Here is a 7,747-nt window from a genome sequence, read left to right on the forward strand (position 1 = left end):
CTAATCCCTATCTGTACTTGCTTAATCAGCTTTTAGTTCCAGGACCTTGAGCATAATGACCATACAAGGAGAGGTCAACCAAAAGACACCGGAGGATGACTACTAACCTTCATTCTGCGACCACCAGGAGGAAAAAGACCCCCTAGCAACAAGTCACACATGCGCAGAATACCATGAAAAAGACACGTTAACCGGAAAAGAGACTGTATAAGAAGGAACTGGAACTGGCGAAAGGTGCGGCAGTTCGTGGAGCGGAGACTCCCCTGCCGCCCAGCGCTGTAATTGCTTTTGCCTTGCTTGCTTGCTGCTAATAAATAAAATTGTAATTAGCAGATTGAGTCTCGGAATTTATCACAACCTCTTCCTCGGTCAGAGCTACTGATCCATCACCAGCTGTAATACTTTTGCACTCTGAGATCTATGAACAAACCCATCACGACCCCCACTTGTATTAGTGGATCGTGACAGGAGGGTATCTGATTGTTAAAGTTTCACATCAGGTTAAAGCTTTGTTAAATGAGAGAGCCTCTAAGTGGCTGAGCAGCGCTCGGTTATTACAGTACGAATCTTGTTTAATGGAACAGGAAGATTTAGAATTGAAAAGTGGGAAAGGGTTTAACCCAGCCTCCTGTTTGAACAGCCCTGGAGAGGGGGCCCAGGAAGAAACCTGTGACTGCATTCAGGTGATAGATCTCCAGACCCGGAGTAGGGAAGACCTACGAGACACACTGGCCTGAGGCAGAAAATGTGTTTATTGATGGGTCTTCAAGGGTGATAGAAGGGAAGCAATTTACAGGATCCACTATTGTTAATGGAGGGGAATTAAAGGAAGGAAGGACGTTACCACCTGTGGTGTTTACATAAAACCTTATAAAATGAAGGCCTTGTTACCTTTGTAAAATCATGGCTTGGGCCTGTTACTTCGGCTAAGTAGAGAAGGACTGTGGGAAAGAGACATAGCTGAATTAGGGGTAGAAAAACATGCTGCTTGACCATCGCGTACTTACATCATGGTGTATGGTGGTTGGTTGAATTATGCTTGTTACGTTTTAAAACTATGGAAACAGATAACGGGCTAAGTGCTTAAAAAGGCTGGGTTTTTGCAATGAAGTGTTGATGCTTGCCACCATCTTCAGTGTCAGTCTTTTGTGTCCACCATCACAATGGTGACCCCAACATGATAGGGTAGTGACTGCAGACCTGAGAGCCCTGGCAATGGAGCCCAGTCTAGCAGTACAAGGCGGAGGGTAAGAGCCTGAAAGTTTGGATGATTTACGAAAGCAGGAGACACCAGACCCCAGGTGAGCAACTGGGAACGTAGACATGGGGGCTCAAATGTCAGAAGAAGAAAAATCTATTTTGAAAATTCTGCTGTGAATATTACAAAAGGGAGGCACCAAACATGAGGAGCGAGCGCTACGAACCTTGCTCATTTGGTGCAGAAGAAATGGGGTGAGAGCAGATGTACAGATTGCCTCTTTTGTCGAAACGTGGGAGGAAGCAGGGCAGGCGTTATGGGAGGCAGCTACAAAGGGAGACTGTGCATCGCTCCTTATCGCAACATCTGGTGCTCGAATGATGGGATCTCAGGCTACGGTGTGGAGGAGGACTGCAACCGACCAGCAGTGAAGCCCCGCAGATCCAGAACAATGGGATGTCAGATTGCAATGAAGAGATGGACTGCGACTCACCCTTACGACCCTGGACCCCTCAACTGCAAGCAGGACGCAGAGCTCAGACCCTGCTACAACAACAGGGGACTTTTTTGAGGACCACAATCTGACGGAGAGCAAGATGCCGGCACAGCCTGTAAGGTTAGGTCAGTGGCGTTCACTGGACGAAAAACCACGAGACTATGAATATCCTGGGAGTGGGGAGGTGTTCCGGGAGCGTGGACGCAGCTTAAAGATATTGCAGCACATTCTCCACATAGGAGCAACTTTCATTATGGGTTAAAAAACCCTGTAACTGTTTCCTAAATGAGAATGGCTTTGATGTTAAAAAAACTCCTGTACGTACCTCCTACAGGGACTGCTAGGAATGCTACCCATGTGACAGACACCCCCCCCCTTATCTGGGCCCTCCAGACTCTGTGGGCTACACAGCCCCCCTCGCCAAGAGCTACTTGGAAGTGAAGGCATAAGGCAACCTACAGGAAGACCATACATTTACATTCCATTTCATAGTTAGGAAAACGTCTATCTCGTTTTGAGCTTTTGGGAAACACTTAATTTGTCCTAAACTCAGTGTCTTTATGAATGCAAATTACTCGTGTTAAAAAATAATGTTTTACTGCATCTCAGGATCATTTCTGATTTTTGTTAAAAGTTGCTTTGTATTTTCAGTGGGATGTGGGTTCTGACAGGATTGTTTGTTGGAAAGATTTGAGGCTAGTGGTATGAATGTAGTGTCCTTCATGTCAGTAGAATTAAGCAATTCCTTGCTTTGAGGCAGTTTTGCAAGGTCCAAAATTCTTCAACAGAAATGCCTATATATTGCATGATTGGTACAACTTGTCATGGAAGATGTATACTGCCTTTCTAAGAATTTTGATTTTAAAATGTCTAATTGGGCTGAATTAATACTGGTTCTTTGCTCAGTTACAATGATGTTAGCTGTTACCACAAAAATTAGAAACTTGTACACTTGGAAAAATATTTACAATCTCGGTGCCCTCAGAGCATAACTTACCTTTATGCAGCCCCTCAGCAATTAACTTTAAAGCCTGATGTCAAAACCTTGAATGATTTACAAGAGTTACTGGGAGCAATTAGCTGGGTGAGGCCCATGGTAAGTTTAGCCACTCATCAATCGAGCACTCCTTTCCTCACTCCCCCATCAATGTTATCTTCAGGAGCTATTCCAGTTAAAGATGTAGTTGCCTCACAAGTCCCCACTGTAAAGGCAGGCAAGGCTTCGCTTGCTTTTTTGCCCCACAACTTTCATAAGGTAATTTTATTGTGAATATTCCGCCATGAAAAAACATGCGACAGCATTTCAAATTGGTACAGCGATTTAGTGGTTCAAGTGCAGTTATTCTTCCTTTCCACTCATAAATTGAAATTGGACTTGATATTAAAACAGTTTAAGTACAGTGATGGACCAGAATATTGACTACAAGTGACACCACCTTACAGAACAGACTTGCCCAATGTGTATGTGTTAGCTGCTCAGTGGCTGAGTTTGTAATATTCTCTGTTCTTATGGGAAAAGGATCACAGTGGAGTAAACAGTAGCACATTCCTTCAGAATTACCTGAAACTGTGGCTTTGTAGCTGTTTATGTGTATGTGTTAGTCTTACACACCCACTGACCTAACAGAGCTACATGTGCAAAACTCAAGGCAGTATTATATGACTAGGTCCTTGGTATTTTATCCTTACGTATTCATATCCCATTACCTTTAATAGTCCAAGATCAAATCTATTGTACTGACAATCACAAAAGGCTGTCTTACCATCTGCAAACTGAGCAGGTTTTAAGTCCAATTTGCTAATATATATACTGTTACAATTTTTCTGAGTAAAGCTGCACCTTAAAAGACCCTAGCAAACTTATGCTTATGCCTGAAAACTACTGAAAGACATACAATGTTGTCATTTTTGGGGGGTACAGCTGCAAATTGGAAAATCCTTTAAACTTGTGCTTATACCAGAAAAGTCCTGACTGTGAAAGGATATTTTCAATAATGTTTATATCTACCATGAGCTATTCTCATAACTAAATTGTGTAAAATCACAACGTATTTGCCACACCTTTGTAATCTCTCCAGTAAATCCATGTTGCTGCTATTTCATTTACGAATCAGTTGTTTCTTGCTTATTGTTCATTGATGTGTAACTGTTGTATGATAAATTTTTGGTAGCTTTCTTGTAACGATAGAGTCAAGATGAGTTAAATTCTGTTGCATCTGAAACATTTAAAGGAACACTCTCAACTCTGACTTTAGTTTTGTTAAATTTAAGTGATGTTAATTTTAAGTTCTGTTAAGTTTAAGTTCTGTAAAATTTAAGTGATGTTAGGTTTAAGTTCTGTTAATTTGAAGTTCTGTTACATTTTGGTTCTGTTAGATTTTAGTTCTGTTAGGCTTAAGATCTGTTGAGTTTAATTTCTGACAAGTTTAAGTGCTGCTAAGTTTCGAGTTTAAGTGTGTTCAGTTTAAGTTCTGTTATTTTAATTTCTGTTAAGTTATATTCAGGTTAATTTTTGTTCAGTTTCAGTGATGTTAACTTTAAGTTCTGTTTTGTTTACTTTCTGTTATGTTTAAGTAACATTAAGTTTGAGTGAAGTTAAAATTTGATGGGTATAAGAGCTCTGTATTGCTCAATTAAGATGATTATTCATAACAATCTTTGCTGGTTTATCTTTCATAGGTAGCAGAGAAGGATGAGTAACAATTCCAGGTTATGGATATTATTGATTGTAAGCTGCTTAGTGCTTTCTTTCTTGCTTTTATTTTGCTTTATTGTCATACATACATAGATGTGTGGAGAAATATGCTCTCAATTTCTTAGATCATTTGCTGTTGCTGTATTAATGATTCTGAATATGTTCTTAATGTCATACAGTGAATTCACTTTTTATAAAGGGCATTATCCATAAGATATTATTTGATGTTACACATATGCATTTCTTTAGTTGTTTGCAGTTTGTTCATGGTACCATTGACTACTTAGCTGAAGATAAATGACAAATCCAGCTCCTTTACAGACTTTCACATACCATTGTGTAGCTATCTGCAAGACATGTATCTTTCTAGGAAACTTTCCCAGCTGCTATTAATAAAGGCTTGTTTGTAGGGTATGTCAGGGAAACCCTTCCAGTTAAGGCCTTGGCTCTGGCCAAGCCCTGGCCCTAGCTGATCGGGAGGTATGCCAACAGACCCAGGTGTTTCTGCACTAAACATGTAATCAGGTCACTTTGGGCTCCTAACAGCTGGACCCCCTTTCAAAGTACACTTGGAAGCCTTGCCCAGGAAGGTTTCTCCAGGTCCTCATTGTGAACTGGGACTCACCAGCTGCTGCAGACTCTGGGTGATGGTACAGTATTTAGGCAATTGAGAGTGTATCATTCTAAATCACTATCCTTTTGTCATGTGCTGTGGATTACATGTATTACCTTGCTTATTTTGCTCAGTGTGAGTTTATTGTTTTCTTACATATATTGTCTTGCTTTTATGTTGCTTTCATGTTCAAAGCGAGTGACGCGCATGTTATCAAAAAAAAACCTGGAAACAAAGAAGGAGGAATATGGCTCCTCAGGAACATTTAGATAATACAGTACTTACACTAAAGTTTTTGAAAGCAGATCGTTAATTTTGATCCCCAGCAGAGCAATACCAGTCTGAAGATTTGCATGCGTGGAACCAATTTCTAAAAGGTTTTACATAAGAATCCACAACTGAGTGTGCAATGGCAAGGCCCAGCTGATTTACTAACCTAGGGGAGAATGTACACATGTGTTTTATTGCCAACAGGTCTAACGTGGTTACCTGCTCAACTGGACAAACATCGATCGCCTCCAAGAAAATGAGACCAGTGAGAGGCAAAATGACCCAATCACCATCCAGCCCTCATGGCCAAGGCAGGAGTAGGAGTAGGGCTGCCAGGAACATGGCTGTGCCCAGAGGCTCACAGAGGCAGCCTGCCAACAGAGGCCTTGCATCCCACTGCACCTAACGTTAAAGTCAGAATTTCCAGCTAATGGACTCCGTCCTGCCTAAACAGCAGGGCCCCTGAGCCTCAGCCATATGAGCTTTGAAACAGTAGCCACTTACTGCCAAGTGCAGAAGAAGAAGCTGCTCTCTCTCTGGGGACATCGGACACTATCTTTTTGTTTTCCTATGCTGTGGGTCTCTTTGTAAGTGGCATGGTTGTTCTTGATGGGTTTTTATTGATTGTGATCTGTATTTCATGTACCTTATCCTGTGACTAGCAGATGACCAGTAACAGTCTTAATAAGATAATGGCTTTACAGGTGCAGACTGTTTTGGCATTAGGGTACATCAACCCTTGCCATAAAAAACAAAGAAAGGGGGAGATGTGGTGTATAGGTAAAACCTTATAAAATGAAGGCCTTGTTACCTTTGTAAAATCATGGCTTGGGCCTGTTACTTCGGCTAAGTAGAGAAGGACTGTGGGAAAGAGACATAGCTGAATTAGGGGTAGAAAAACATGCTGCTTGACCATCACATGCTTACATCATGGTGTATGGTGGTTGGTTGAATTATGCTTGTTACGTTTTAAAACTATTGAAACAGATAACGGGCTAAGTGCTTAAAAAGGCTGGGTTTTTGCAATGAAGTCATTGCCACCATCTTCAGTGTCAGTCTTTTGTGTCCACTATCAACCACCCACCTGGTCAGCTCAGACAGCAGAGCTGTGTGCGCTTGTGAAAGCCTGTGAATTGTACCAGGACAAGAGAGTGAATGTTTGTACTGATTCTCAACAGGCATATGGGGTGATACGTGCATTTGGGAAACTGTGGGAAGAAAGAGGTTTATTAACCTGCAGGGAAAAAACATTCGCTCGTGAGAGCTTCATCTCTCGCCTATTGGAGGTGGTGAATTTACCAAGAAGGTGGCAATTCTACACAACAGGGGACACCAGGCAGGGTGCTCAGGGGAGGCAAGAGGGAACCGACTGGCTGATGAGGAGGCTTGGAAAGCTGCACTGTTGCCAGAGATCGCTGAGATCCTCCCCTTGCTCCCAGTAACTGCACCACTGCCAGAGGAACTGTCTCTTCCACCAGAGGAGCTTGAGATAATTAAAAAGAGTGGGGCAGAGGAAAAAGGGGATAATTGGTTTACAAGGGATGGTAAACAGTGGATACGAAAAGCTCTGGCCTTACAGTTATTAACTTCATGAAGGGAGCCATTTGGGCTCCCGAGGACTGGCAGAAGCCTTCCTCAAAATGTACACTGCTGTGGGTCTTCTTACTCTGGCAAAGTGAGCTATTGAGGGGTGTTCGATTTGTGCTAAAACAAATCACAGGGTCATAAAGAAAATTGCCAGGGGAGGGAGGCCTTGGGCTGTACGTCCCTTCCAGAGATGCCAGGTGAATTTTACTGAAATGCCCCAAGCAGGAAGGTTTAAATATCTTCTGGGGTGGCCAGAAGCATTTCCAGCCGTTTCAGCAACTACAGGATCAGTTATTAAAGTATGTTTGGAACAAATAATTTCAAGATATGGGATTGTGGAAGCAATAGACTCTGATACAGGAACTCATTTTACAGGAAAAATTCTTCAAGGGGTTCTGGCTGCTTTAGAAATACAGTGGAACCTCCAAACCCCCTGGCACTCCCAGAGCTTGGGCTGGGTTGAAAGGATGAATGGAGAAATAAAGAAACATCTTCTGAAGCTGGTGATAGAAACTAAGATGCCACAGGTAGGGCTCTTGCCACTGGCTTTAGCAAGAATAAGGGCAAGACCCAGGGGAGATACTCAATTATCTCCCTTTGAATTGATGTATGGAAGTCCTTACCCTTGTAACTCTCAGCCCAGTGGGAGGGTAGAAACTGAGGAAGGGGCAGTCAATAACTAACTCATGTAAGCACAAGTTAACTACTGGGAGACAGCACATGTTAGTTCAGACAGCAGATGTTAATTACAAAACCTAAGAAGCCAAATTCACCCTAATCTTGTCAAGATAGAGGGGACAAGGATTATCCCAGAGACTGCTGAATCATTCCTCAAAGGACTACGCATGCCCAGGGAGAAAGGTGAAAAGTGCACTGTGAGGATGACTA

The sequence above is a fragment of the Corvus brachyrhynchos genome, unplaced genomic scaffold, assembly GCF_000691975.1.
Source record: "Corvus brachyrhynchos isolate BGI_N302 unplaced genomic scaffold, ASM69197v1 scaffold440, whole genome shotgun sequence".
NCBI lineage: Eukaryota > Metazoa > Chordata > Aves > Passeriformes > Corvidae > Corvus > Corvus brachyrhynchos.